The sequence below is a fragment of the Protopterus annectens genome, chromosome 6.part0 (assembly GCF_019279795.1).
Source record: "Protopterus annectens isolate FY-2018-M chromosome 6.part0, PAN1.0, whole genome shotgun sequence".
Lineage (NCBI taxonomy): Eukaryota > Metazoa > Chordata > Ceratodontiformes > Protopteridae > Protopterus > Protopterus annectens.
The window spans coordinates 1,320,920,711-1,320,935,854 of NC_056737.1; positions in this window are offsets into that span (position 1 = coordinate 1,320,920,711).

The window sequence follows — 15,144 nt, forward strand, 5'->3', positions numbered from 1 at the left end:
TATTATTACATTTTTTATACCATATGGAATGGATTATTAATGTAAAATCATTTTTACCAAATGTATTTTTACTATACTTACATATAGGAAACAATATTAGATAGCAAGTTATTATTAGCAGTATAAGGGGTTATAAATGCATTATAATCAGGTTACTGCTATTTAGTATTGTGTGTTTATATATGAATGAATTGTATGAAGTGTTTATGTGTGTTTTTTTAGAATTAATATTTATTACAATAATTAGTATTAGTGTAATTTCCAACTTTTCAGCACATGTAAATAGATCAGACTTGCGATATAAATTATACTCTAAATGTTTTTATTTAGTATGTTCCTTTAAGTTTGAAATATACTTTTGGCACCAAAAAAACATATAAATGAGCCAACTGATGATTAATTAATTGATTCTGAAGAAGTCCACATTGCAATGGATGAAAGCGCTAGATCCATTATGTATTTGGAACTTATGTTATTTTAATTGTAATAAACTGGTGGTATTATTGCTTGTCAGCTTGAGCTCTATCCTTGGTATCCTATCAATAGTGTTTACACAGCTGAATTACTTCGTAGCAGTTTTTAAACACTATTTTCTTAGTTGTTTCAATTAGCAATTGCCTCATGTTTACTGACAACCACCTTATTATAAAGCAAACTGACACAGCATGTAAGAGATAAATTCAGATACTCACATTTCCTGAGGCTCTTAAATGCAATCTACCCAAACCTCAAAGGCCACTCATATGCTGTCCTCAGCCACCTCCCAAGCACTCTACAAAGACATCACTCCCAGGGCACGTATAGCCACATCTCACAATGTCTCAAACTCTAAGCCCTTAAGGCAAACTGACACACAACCCAATATATTGGTCATTTGAGACTCTGTTGTGAGACACACTTATGTACCCTTCACCAGGCTCAGCAAGGACCCAGCCACAGTCAGTTGCCAGTCAGGGGCAATGATCCACCAGATCACACATAGATTCAGGACATTGTACCATAAGTACCAGTATGACTCTGTCACAGTTCATGTGGATGTTAATAACTTGAGACGTGTCTCCCTGGACTTTATGAAGATAGACATGATAGAGCTTTCAGATTGTGTGTCCCAGACAGACATGAGACTAGCACTGAGCAGCTTTCTACCTTCTCCAAGGATGATACCATAGTATAAACAAAAGATGATTGACTTTAACAGTTGGCTTAGTTACTGGTCTCATTCTAAGGCGATGAAATATTTGTCAGCTTGGGAGGACATGATCGTCAGACCATACTGCTGTGCCTGAGATGGTTTGCACCTACTCCACTAGGCTTTTGGATATTGGCCAAAACATTATCAACCCTATAGTGCCTTTTTAAGCAATGTCAATCTGTTTTTTATTTTCATTGGTTAAATTCCTTCTTGAGTGATACTTAAATAAACAGTGAATTTCTAGGTCTTTTTCTAAAAAAGATTTCAAGCCTGTGTAAATTAAAAGCACTGCTGGTGATTCCCTGCTGGGTGAGGAAAGTTAACCTATATCTTTTTGTCTGTGAGTGATAGAGCTGCTTTCTGTTTTATCTGCACCATTTTGTTTTCTGTTTTAAGAAATCTGCTTGGCCTGGCATTTTTGTTCTATGTGAAAGATAGACACTTAAACTATCTAGGCTGCACATTTCACATTTTTTCAATGTTTAAATTGTTTCATGAATGATACTTAAATGCACAGTGAATGTATGGGTCTTTGTCTTTTTCTAAAAAATATTTCAACCCAGCATAAACTAAAAGCACTGCTGGAGATTTCCTGCTTGGTGAGTAAAGTAAACTTATTTTTTTAATCTGTGAGTGATAGAGCTGTTTTCTGTTTTACCTACACCGTTTTTTTTTTTGTTTTGTTTTAAGAAATCTGCTTGGCCTAGCATTTTTGTTCTATGTGAGAAATAAACACTTAAATTGGCTAGACTGTACATTTAATATTTGTTTTATTGGTTAAAGTGGTTAAATTATTTTCTGAATGATACTTACATGTACAATGAATTTCTGGATCAATGTCTTTTTCTGAAAAGATTTCAAGCCTGCATAAACTAAAAGCACTGCTGGTGATTCCCTGCTGGGTGAGGAAAGTAAACCTATACACACACACACACACACATATATATATATATATATATATATATATATATATATATATATATATATATATATATATATATATATATATATATATATTGTGAGTGATACGAGCTACTTTCTGTTTTACCCACTCCATTTTCTGTTTTAAGAAATCTGCTTGGCCTGGTGTTTTTGTTCAATGTGAGAGACAGACACTTAGGCTGCACATTTCACATGTCTTTTCTTTTGGTTAAATTGTTTCTTGAGTGATACTTAAATATACAGTGAATTTCTGTGTTTTTGTCTTTTTCTGAAAAGATTTCAAGCCTGCATAAACTAGAAACACTTCTAAACCTATATTTGTTGTCTGTCAGTGATAGAACTGCTTTCTGTTTTACCTTCTCCATTTTGTTTTCTGTTTTAAGAAATCTGCTTGGCCTTGTGTTTTTGATATATGTGATAGATATACAGTTATCTAGGCTGCACATTTCATGTTTTTCTTTTTCATTTGTTAAATTGTTTCTTGAGTGATACTGAAATACACAGTGAATTTTTGGGTCTTTTTCTTTTTGTGAAAAGATTTCAAACCTGCATAAACCAAAAGCACTGCCGGTGGTTACTTGATAGTTATTTTGCCTGCCCACTCTCCCCTTCATTGATCTGCTTTCTAAACCTGGTGATTTCAAGCTGCCCACCCCTACTGTAAATTGAGCATAATAAGATTCTCCCTTTATAAGTTGTTGCTTATAGCTTGAATTATTTATTTGTCTCTCCTTGTGTTTCTTTTGAAAAAAGTGAATCTTGCCTCTCATTATCTGTTTTACTGATTTGCTTACTGTAGATTCAATATCTTGCTATCTGTTGGATAAAGTAGTTTATTTTTACACTCTAGTAAGCATCTTTCTGTGTTTTTACATCAAGATGTCAGTGGATTTTCCATCTAGTGCAGTGGGAGTTAGCCTGGTCTGTTTAGGTTTGGAAAACACTTGAAATTTCTGCAGGTCATTTTTATGGTGGGAGGTCTTATTAATCAACTTATCTTGTTTTTAATTCCTTTATAAATTCTGTACAATTATGTGGCTCTTGGCTCATTTGTACAAAGCAAAGTATTTTTATTGAATAATCACATTTCTGTAAGCTGTTTAAAGGACACTGCTGTATCAGCCTCTTCAAGTTTGTTTGTGTTAGCATTTCTTATCTTTTAAGTTTGCCTGTGGTAGCATTTCACTCCAGACACTTCTTTACTGTGCTTTTACATTAGGAGGACTGGGATTATTCACCTAGTGGCAGTAGATGTTTATCTAGTCTATCTAAGCTGGGAAGCACACAAAAATATTCTAAGTGTAGTTGTTGTATTGGCCAGAGGGCTTAGTCAGTTTTCAGTATTTCCAGTGCTGGTATAAATTTGGAACACTTGCACGGAGCTGTTCACTGTGCCAGTGCCCTTCACAGATGCACATATTTGAAAGCATTGCTTATTTTCATCATACTGTGAAAGTTTACTGTGATAATTACCTTATTATAGCACCCCGGACTATTGCTGCTTGGAGAGCATCTGATTTGGGACTGGGCAATATCACTGGTTAGGTTAGCTGCAGATTACACCACGTAAGCACACTTTCCTCATCCGGTTACAAACACCCTCAACTCCTATTCCTTTCAAGTACACATTAAGACCTGCAACCATGGATGGGCACTTTCCTGCTATCTCTGCATCTAGCTTGGTGGATATGAGTATCCTGAGGGAATGTAGCAATTGTCTTATGTATATTGACAACCACTTAATTCTTCAACAGACAAATACAGTATGTGAGAGATGCAGTTACACATTGATATTGGAGGCTAGACCCTGACATACAGACACAAAAAGCAGTAAACAGGTTGTCAGTGACTCACACACATCACTCACTGCACCTGCAAAGGACCACACACATAGACCCACATATGCGGAAGTGCTCACATGTAACTTACCCAAACCTCACAGGCATCTCAGGCTCAGTCCTCAGAAACTTTGCATGCAGACAAACAAGACAATTCCCATCACAGCACATAAAGCTCTCATTGTGCCTCAACTACCAAGTCCGTAAGGCGTAATACTCCATGACCCGATATTCTGGTTATAGGAGACTCTATTGTGAGACACACTGATGTCCCTCTTACCATGCTGGATAAGAGGAAGGTTACAGTTAGTTGCCTGTTCGAGGCCAGGATTCACAAGATCATTCAAGCACTCAGGTCACTTACCCCTGAGTATTGGTATGACTCAGTCATAGTCCATGTGGGCATGAATGACTTGAGACATACCTCCTTGGGCTAATGGAACAGAGATATGATTGAGCTTTCAGAATATGTGTTATAGGCAGGTATGAGCCTAACACTGAGCAGCATTCTACTGTCTCCAAGGATGATGGCACAATATTAGCAGAAAATGATCGACTTTAACAATTGACTTAGCTACTGGTGTCATTCCAAAGGGGTCCAGTACTTGTCAGCCTGGGAGGAGATGATTGATAAGCCATGCTGCTTTGCCAGGGATGGTCTTTACCTGTCGTATCTAGGCTTTTGGATATTGGCCAAAACATTATCTACCCCCTGTAGTGCCTTTTTTAGGCATTGCCAAACAGACAAACCTTCCAACATAACAAAAGTTACTCAGGATAAGCTAAAAGTTTTACTGCTCAATGGTAGGAGCCTCAACAAGAAACTGCACTCCCTGGAGAATGCTGACACCTGTGCAGTTACTGAAACATGGTTCAAAGCCACAGAAAGCACTCCAGCAGTGCATAGCTATAATGCCTTTCATACATTCTGACTACTCACTAAACATGAAATAATTAAAGGTGGAGCTGTGACTATTTACATAAAGCATAAGCACACTTCAAGGCTAGTCAAACAATATGACATGCTTGAGCTACTCCATGTCCAGCTAACCATGGGAAAAATCCATTACCATATTCTTGCTAGCTACAGGTCCCCCACTATGAGCCAGGAAACCCATATATCATACCTGAAGTTACTAAAATCACTCACCGTCCAGCCCAATACCATACTCATCAGTGATTTTAACTACACCTCCATTATTCAGGAGGCATACACAACCACTAACATGCAGGCTCCAAAATTACTTGACTTTGTAAATTCAAGTGCCCTGGATCAGTTGCTCTGGACTCCCACTAGGGGAACAAATATCCTAGATGTGGTAGTCACAAATATGGGAGAGTGCTGCACTCCCCCTAATATTATGCCTCCAGTAGTAAGATCAGATCACTAAGTGGTCTCCCTTGAAATAAAGGTAAAACTAGTCCCCCCACCAAACCCCAAAAACGTTAAGAACTTCTCTAAGATACATTGCCCCCTATTAAGGGATGGCATAGCTAGTTTCCAAGCACCTCCAAATCCAGAAAACACAGAAACCTATGCAGAGGCATTCACAAAAGCCCTGTATGACCATATAAACAACTGCAGTACCAGACCGAAATAAACTCAGGTCAAACTGCAAAAACAAGCCACTTTGGTGGACCCCTAGTATTAATAGGTTTTACAACAAAAGAAAGAAAATCCTGTCTAGAAGTAAGAGGGAATATGCACAACAGAGAAATAAGCCCCTCATTAGCCTAAACAAGTGAATCAGGGTATTAGCCAAGTCTCTGAAAGCAGACTTTGAGGTAAAAATAGCCTCCAAAGCTTAGGATAACCATAAGACATTTTGTTCAGTTATGGCCGCAATCTTAAAGGCAACACACAACAATGTGTGGAATTAGTTGTAGATAGCATCACTTATACTCTGCCAGAAGACACAGCAAATCTGCTGGCAAATAAATTCAGCTAAGATTTCACCTCCCCATCACCCCCAGTTCTCAAAAAAAGATACCCTCCACAACTGCACCACCAATTTTCACCAAAGAACAGGTTGCCACTGTGCTCTCTAAAACTAAAAACATGGCTTCAATGGGGCCTGGCAGTATACCAAGTTGCCTCTTAAGCAGCTTAAATCAGGACTTATCAGGCCCATTAGGATCTCTATTTAACCATAGGCTCTGAACTGGCTTTGTCCTGACAGAGTGAAGGACAGCAACAGTCATCCCTTTTCAAAAAGGGGGACCACCTACTGACCCAGGATATTACAGACCCAGAGGTTTGACTAGTCTTATATATAAGGCCATAGAAAGAATAAATATGGGCATGATAAATAAAGACATATAAGACCTCCAAACACTGGACCTGACCCAATTCAGTTTTGTCAAGTGCAGGTCATGCTTACTGAATCTATTGGATTTCTTTGAGAAAGTCACTAAGGCCATGGATGAGGGTAAAGCAGTACATACCACTTACCTCAACCTGGCCAAGGCATTTGACACAATTATTCCCCACTCAGGTATTATAAACAAGCTCACAAAACTGGGCATAAATCCCTATGTCACCATATATATATATATATATATATAAAAAAAAAAATATATATATATATATATATATATATATATATATATATATGTATATGTATATATATATATATATATATATATATATATATATATAGATATATATATATATATATATATATATATATATATATATATATATATATATATATATATATATATATATATATATATATATATATATATATATATATATATATATATATATATATATATATATATATATATATATATATATATATATATAGCCATTTGGCTCATGGACAGGACACATGTGGCTAAAGTGGGTGAATCCAGATCCAGCAAGAGGGCAGTTACTAGTGGTGTGCCATAAGGCTTGGTACTGGGATCACTCCTGTTCAGAATATACTTCTCTGAATTCAAGGCAAAAGGCCCCTGGATAACAAAGTTTGTGATGACTGCGAGCTGAGGGCAGTCACTGAATCACCCAATGATGTAGATATCCTTCAGGAGGGTCTAGATCAGACAAATGATTGGTGCCAGAACCATGGCCTAAAACAAAAAAAAATGCATTATCATATCCTTTGGGATGTCAGATAGCCCAGTTAATTACAGCATATCCCTTAGAGTGGACTCAGAGGTGAGAGATCCAGGTATGCAGATAGATAATAGCCTGACCTTTGACTGCCATGTGTCCATAGTGATGAGGAAATCCTTTTATGTCGTACAACTTATAAGTAAAGGTATAGCATCCAGATCCAAGGAAATGATAGGCCCACTGTACTCAGCCCTCATTAGACCAATATTCAAGTACAGTGCGCCATTTGGCATAGACTTGACTTGGTACTTACAGCAGCTGGAGTGACCTAAGTGGTTCCTCACAAAGAAAGTACAGGGTGTAAACAACATGAACTATGTGGACTGACTAAAAGCCCTATCCCTTTACTCTGTCTCCTACCGACTAGCAAGACGTGACCTATGTCTGACCTACAAGGCACTCACAAATCCAGCCCTGATGGAGCTGATACACATCTGCAAGTCAAACAGCACAAGGGTCACCTGATCTAGGGATCTAAACTTAGTCAGCGACTCAAACAAAACATGCTAGGGAGACAGATATGTGTCTCAGAGATTGCCCCTTTTTTGGACAGGCTTCCTATCCACAGCATCTCTGATCAATACTAGCAAAAAACTACGATCACTCATAAAATCATCCAAGGCCAACTTTGAGAGAAAAATCGCTAATGACACAAAAGGCAATCATAAAGCCTTCTTTAGCTATGTTAGAAACCTGGGTGGAAACTCCCAGATATGCTCAGAATTAGTCCAAAATGATAAAAAAATCACTGAACCCACAGACATTGCCAACATACTGGCAGACAGGTTCAGTGCAAATTTCTCCCCTCCCTCCCCCCCAAAAGGAGAAGTATCTATCCCACCAGAGTCTAGCCTCCCAAACATCTCAGATGCCCAGGTGAGAGCTGCTCTCTCTAAAGCAAAAAACACAGCATCAATGGGACCAGACGGTGTCCCCGGCTGTGTGCTACACAAACTCAATGAGGAACTAAACCCACACATAAGGCTGCTGTTTAATCTCAGCCTTACTACAGGATACGTACCCAAAGAATGGCATACGGCAACTGTGGTCCCACTCCACAAAGGCGGTGCTTCTACGGACCCTGGAAATTACCGCCCCATAAGCTTGACGAGCCTTGTCTGCAAAGCTATGGAGAGGATCATAATGGAACTCATAAATAAAGACACTGGGGACCTACAGACACTGGATCCTACCCAATTTGGCTTTGTCAAGGGCAGATCCTGCCTCTTGAACTTGGTCGACTTTTTCGAAAACAGTCACTAAGGCCATTGATGAGGGTAAGGCAGTTCACACAGCCTACCTTGACCTAGCAAAAGCGTTCAACACAATACCCCACTCGGGCATCATAGAAAAGCTCACCAGCTTAGATGTAAACCCATATGTCACAAGATGGGTTGCAAACCAGCTCAAGGACAGAACACACAGGGTTAGAGTTGCTGGTGCCATATCAGACTCTAAGCCAGTCACGAGCGGTGTCCCACAGGGCTCAGTCCTGGGCCCCCTCTTGTTCGGCATTTATTTTTCTGAAGTGCAGGCAAACATAGGGGGATTGTGGCTGACAAAATTTGCAGATGACTGCAAATTGGGCACCATAATTGACACTCCATCAGACACAGACATCCTCCAGAAAGGTCTCATAGAAATGGATAACTGGTGCCAGAGCCATGGCCTTAAGCTAAATGCCAAAAAATGTATAGTCATATCCTTTGGGAAAAACAAGGTAACCCCTAATTACCACATAGGTGGTAATCCATTAAACACGGAAGAAGTTATCAGGGACCTGGGGACCCAAGTTGACAGTAACCTCTCTTTTGACACTCACATTGCCAAAGTGGTTAGGAAGACCTTCTACATTGCCCACCTGATCATGAAGGATTCACATCCAGATCAGGAGAGGTCATTGTACCCCTGTACTCTTCACTTATCAGACCAATGATTGAGTACAACGCCCATTCGAATGTACCTTACCCGACACCTGCAGCAGTTGGAAAGACCCCAAAAGTTCCTCACCAAAAGGATAAAGGGCTCAAACATATGTCATACAATGCCCAACTGAAGAAACTCCAGCTCTATTCAGTCGCATACCGCCTGCTCAGAGGTGATCTGTGCCTGACATACAAGGCCATGTCCAACCCGGAATTAATGGACATGCTCCACCTCAAAAATCCAAATCCACCAGAGCCACGAGAGCAAGAGACTTAAACCTCAACACGGATATAAATAGGACGTGCTGGAGGGACAGATTCATCACCCAGAGACTCCCTACACTATGGAACAGAATCCCAGTCCATGTGAGGCAGAGCCCCTCACTGACTCTGTTCAAGTGAAATCTTGACGAGTGGATGGGAGATCGTAGGTTTACCCCGGGAATCATCTCTGTATCACTGCTGGACAGAGGCACAGCAAACTAATGGGTATAGTATTCTCATCCTAAGGGGTGGTGAAAGCCACACACACTCTGGCTAGGCTTTTAAATGCCCTAGGGCAAATAGCCTAGTATGAACCTATGAACCTATTCAGCAGAGCCCTTCCTTGGCCTTCTTCATACGCAATTTGGATCAATGGATGAGGAATCACAAATTCACACCTGGGGTAGTGCTTATGTCCCTTATAGACAGGTGCAATCTGTAAGATACTCAATACACATGCACAGATCCATGCCATCCTCTTGCCCCCAGAGGCCATAAATTGGGTAAAAATTGGGTTATATTGGCTAGGCTTGTAAGGGTCCTTAAGCCATTAGCCTAGTAATCTCCTATGAACTTATGATAAATCTTCCAACACAGTAAATTCTATGCAAGATAAACTAAAAGTGTTAATGCTCAGTGCTAGCAGTCCCAACAAAAAGCATTCCTCACCCTGGAGAGTGTTGATACATGTGCAGTTACTGAGACATGGTTTAAAGCTGCGGAAGGCACTCTGGCATTACAAGGCTATAATGCCTTCCACACATTTTGACCAGCTACTACACAAGAAGGGACAAAGGTGTAGATATATCAATCTACCTCAATAATGGTCAGACAGTATGACATGCTTAAGTTGCTCCATGTCTAACTTACCTTAGGTAAAGTCCCATACCACATCCTTGCTAGCTAAAGGTCCCATTCAATGATCCAGGATAATCTTACCACATCTTACCACAGACTTGAATGTACTGGAATCACTCAGAATTCTCCTTAACACTATATTTGTTGGTGATATCAACTATCCCACCATAAACTGGAACACAGACACAGTCAATAACATGCAGGATCAAATATTTCTGGATTTTGTCAATGTAAACACCCTGGAACAGCTAGTCTGTACACCCTAATAAGGGTGCAAATACCCTGGATCTGGTACTCACAGATATGAGGGAACATTACACCCCCCCCCCCTTTGTAATCTCCTCACTGGTCAAATCAAATCACCCCTGAAATAAATAAAAAGGATGAACTCCCAGCAATCCCTAGAACCTTTAAAAAAATTTCTAAGGCTAACTAGCTTCTATTAATTGAAGGTTTAGCTAGATTACAAGCCCCCCAAATTCAGAGAATATGGTGGCCTATGCAGAAATATTTACAGAAACCCTGCACAAACGTAAATAACTGCACAGACTTAGCAGTTCCAAACAGAAATAATCTTAGGACATACTTCAAAAACAAGGCCCCTTGTGGACCCTCAATAAAAACAGATTGTACAACAAAAGAAATAAAATCATGTCTATAAACAGGAAGGGCTATGCCTGCAGGACAAAAAACTCCTCAGTCTCAACAGGCAACTCAGGGGACTTATCAATCCACCAAAGCCAACTTTGAGGCAAAAGTAGCTTCCCAGGCTAAGAATAGCCATAAGGCATTTTTCAGTTATGTATGCACCCTTAAAGGGAATACTCAGCAGTCTGCTGAGCTAATGTAAATGTAACTCCCTATAACAAACCAGGGGATAAAGCAAATTTTAGATTAATTCCAATTTTACCCCCTATCACCCCCAGTTTCCCCCCCAGAAAATACTCTCTACTATTTCTCCCACAACTATCACTAAATAACAGGTCCTTACTGCACTCTCCAGAGCTAAAAAAAAATGCATCAGTGGGCCCTGATAATAACCCAGGATGCCTCCCAAATAGCTTGAAACATGACCTGTCAGACCCACTTGAACCTCTGTTCAACTACAGCCTTCAGACAGGCTTTATTCCTAGGGGAATGGAGGACTGTAACTGTTATCCTTCTATACAAAGGCAGACCAGCAACAGACACAGGAACTACAGACCTGTAAATTTGACTAGTTGTATATGCAAGGCCATGGAAAGAATTATTGTGGACCTGATAAATACACAGGAAATCTTCAAACACTAGACCCATTCCAGTTCAGTTTTGTCAAGGGCAGGTCATGCCTACTAAACTTGGTGGATTTCTTTGAAAAGGTAATTTGAGCCCTGAATGAGGGCAAAATGGTACATACTGACTACGTTGACCTGGTAAAGGCATCTGACACAATACCACACTTGGGTATTAAAGACAAACTCACAAATTTAGGCATAAATCCTTATGTCACCTGATGAATAGCCAAATGGCTCACAGAAAGGACACATGAAGTTAGGGTGGGGGAATCCAACTCCACCAAGAAGCCTGTTACTAGTGATGCCCCCCAAAGTTCAATACTGGGACCTCTTCTGTTTGAAATATGCTTCTCTGAAGTTAATCCAAATGTAGAAGACCTCTGGCTTACCAAATTTGCTAATGACTGCAAAATAGGTCCAATCACTGAAGCCCCCAAAGATATAGATATCTTCCTGAAGGTCCAACACAGACAAATAACTAGAGCCAGAACCATGGCCTACAACTCAATGTAAATAAATGCATAATTATACACTCTGGGAAGATGACAAGCCATGCAAATTACAATGATAACACTCCCCTAAGAGCAGACAGAGTGGCAAGGGACTTGGAAACCGAGGTTGACAGTAACCTGAACTTTGATCACCATGTGTCCATGGTAGTGAGAAACTTCTTCTATGTGGCACAACTTATAAATAAAGGCATGACATCTAGATCTAAGGAGATCATAGTCCCACTATACTCAGCCCTCATTAGACCAATATTAGAGTACAATATACCCTGAGGCACATATCTCTCCAGGTATTTCCAACAACTGGAGCTGCCAAAGAGGTCCATCACTAAAAGAATAGATGGTGTAAATAATATGCCCTATGTAGACCACCTCAAAACCCTGTCCCTGCAGATAGTCACCTACAACTAGTGAGGGGCAGTCTGTGCCCAACCTACAAGGCATTCTCTGATCCAGCCCTGATGGATCTGCTATGCATTCACAAAACAAACAGTGCTAGAATTACCCGATCTAAGGACCTAAACCTTGTCTGTGATATAAACAGAACATGTTGGAGTGATAGGTATGTGTCTCAGACATTACCCCTTCTCTGGAACAGACTCCCCATTCAGTTGAATCAGAGCTCATCCCTCAGCCTGTTCAAACATAATTTGGACCAATGGATGGGAAATTGCATATTCACTCCTGCCTTTTCACCTGTGGCCTTTATGGACAGGGGCAATTTGTAGATGCCCTACGACACAAGCATATAGCAAAGCTGTTCTAGCCTGTGGGCATTGAAAATTGGGAAATTAGAGCATGATTGGCTAGGCTGAAAAGGCTGTAGGGCCATTAGCTTAGTAACCTCAGATGATCCTATGATACTATACCAATATTTATGTATTTATTTATTTGACATTTGTTGACCGGGAAAGTCCGACTGGGACAAAGCCCTTTTTCAGCAGAGGCCCAGGGGGAAATGCTCCACAATACAAATATAAACACTACATGTTACAAAAAAAGTATAATACAAAAGATTAGCAATATATAGCATGGTGATAAAAAAGAATAGAGACTAAAGGAGATTGTTTAGCAAAAGTACATGAAGTTATCACAAATAAGTAGAGCAGAAGATAGTAAAATACAGGATAATGACTAGAAACTAGTAGGAATAAACAGAAGAAGAGATATGTTAAGGAAGGATATAAGTATAAAGAGAAAAGAAAAGATAGAGTAGGAACTAGATTCAGATAGGGTGGTTACAGTGGCATTTCCAAGAGTGATTTAGGTATTCTTTAAGAGATCTCTTGAATTTATAAACTTGAGGTATGCTTTGTAGTGTCATAGGAAGCTTGTTCCATTGAATAGCGGGTGAGTAACTATATAAGTCCTGTCCAACAGATTTTTTAGGTTTATGAATCTGTAACAAATATTGAACAGAGCTCCTTAGAGATCGGGGAGGGGTATAAAATGAGACTAGCGAGGACAAGCTACGGCAGGAAGAAGGCTTATTGATGATATAGTGGATGACGAGCATTTGGGTGATTTTAAGTTGGTTAGGGAACTCTAGGCAATTGAGTGATCTAACAGCATGACAGTGGTGTGATTTCTATGATATCATATATATATATATATATATATATATATATATATATATATATATATATGTGATATCTTATTATTTCTCTCCCTAGTTACCATAAAACACTGTTGAAATCTTTCCATGTACACACTACTTTCCGATTTACTTTTACAATGATCACAGAGATTTGGATTTAATGTAAAACATTTAGTAAAGTTTTTACAGCAAAAACACTGACAGCCATTTGATTAACAAAATACTCTTGCATTAAAAACAGGCGACATGAGCAAAACTATACTTCTCTTCCATTAAAACCCACATTTACTGAAAATGCATCTAGCAATTCATTAAATTACAGTAGATGTGCAGGATGAATTTGCTAATAGTTTGGGACAGCCTATATACATATACATCAGTAAACAACAGGTACTGTCCTGTCCTCCTGCCCGGTCGCATCTCCCTGCCTGAATGAAGCCCCCCACACTAACTACACACCGCGTGGCTCCCAGGTCCCAAACGCTGTTATAAAGGACTCCAACCCGGTGCGAATGCACTGACGAGAGCATAATAATTCAGTTAAAGAATTTACCATTTAAAAGAAATTCAGGGAAGCCCCCCACACTAACTACACACCGCGTGGCTCCCAGGTCCCAAACGCTGTTATAAAGGACTCCAACCCGGTGCGAATGCACTGACCAGAGCATAATAATTCAGTTAAAGAATTTACCATTTAAAAGAAATTCAGGGTAAAAATCATATCCTGCTATCACTGTAGTAGCCAGGAAAGCGTCCCGCTGACAGGAACTAGACAGTACCTCTACCCTAACTGGTAGCATACGCTACATTGCCAAAAAAATTGAGTCACTATTGCAAGCAAAGTATTTGCTTGAAAAACAGTCTAATAGTACTCACAACCAGCTGCCTTTGAGACCCTGCAAACTCCTGGCGGGCCTATCCTGACGTCAGTGAGTTTTCATAAACTCTACCAGTTTTCCGCCATTTCTTTTAATATCAGTAAACAACAGGTAATGTCCTGTCCTCCTGTCCGGTCGCATCTCCCTGCCTGAAGGTACGCTATAACCAGTCAAAGTTGCTGTTTCTACATTTAGCTGCTGATGTTGTTTACTCCATTATACTGCTGCAATTGTACCAATTAGGGCTATACTATGTCTTGATAGCATGACTGCTGATATTAACTTCCTAAGAGTTGCAGAAAGTGTTTGCACGTGTTGTTGGTGTCTATATACTGTTGTATGTTGTTTTTTTACTGTATTATACTACTGAAACTGTACCAATAGTGCAATACCAAGTCGTAGATAGCACGACTGTTCATGTTAACTTTCTAAGAGTTGCAGATAGTGATTGCACGTGTTGTAGGCGTTTGTATGGCATCATTTATTTATCATAGCCTAATAGTAGCCTAGTTTAAGCTTGTCTCAAGGGCAAATACTGTGTTTTTGGAGATATATATACATTTTTGTTTGCATGTTATCGCTTTCAAGCTTCACAAGCCAAATGCAATATTAATGAAGGAACGTGAACAGTATGTAGAAGGTCTGGGGAGTGTATAAAAGTATAACTAGGACTCTGCTACCCATGCAGATACTGTAAAACTAGCGTTAGCCTTGAATTAAACTACTGCTAGAAAGATTGGCTGGTG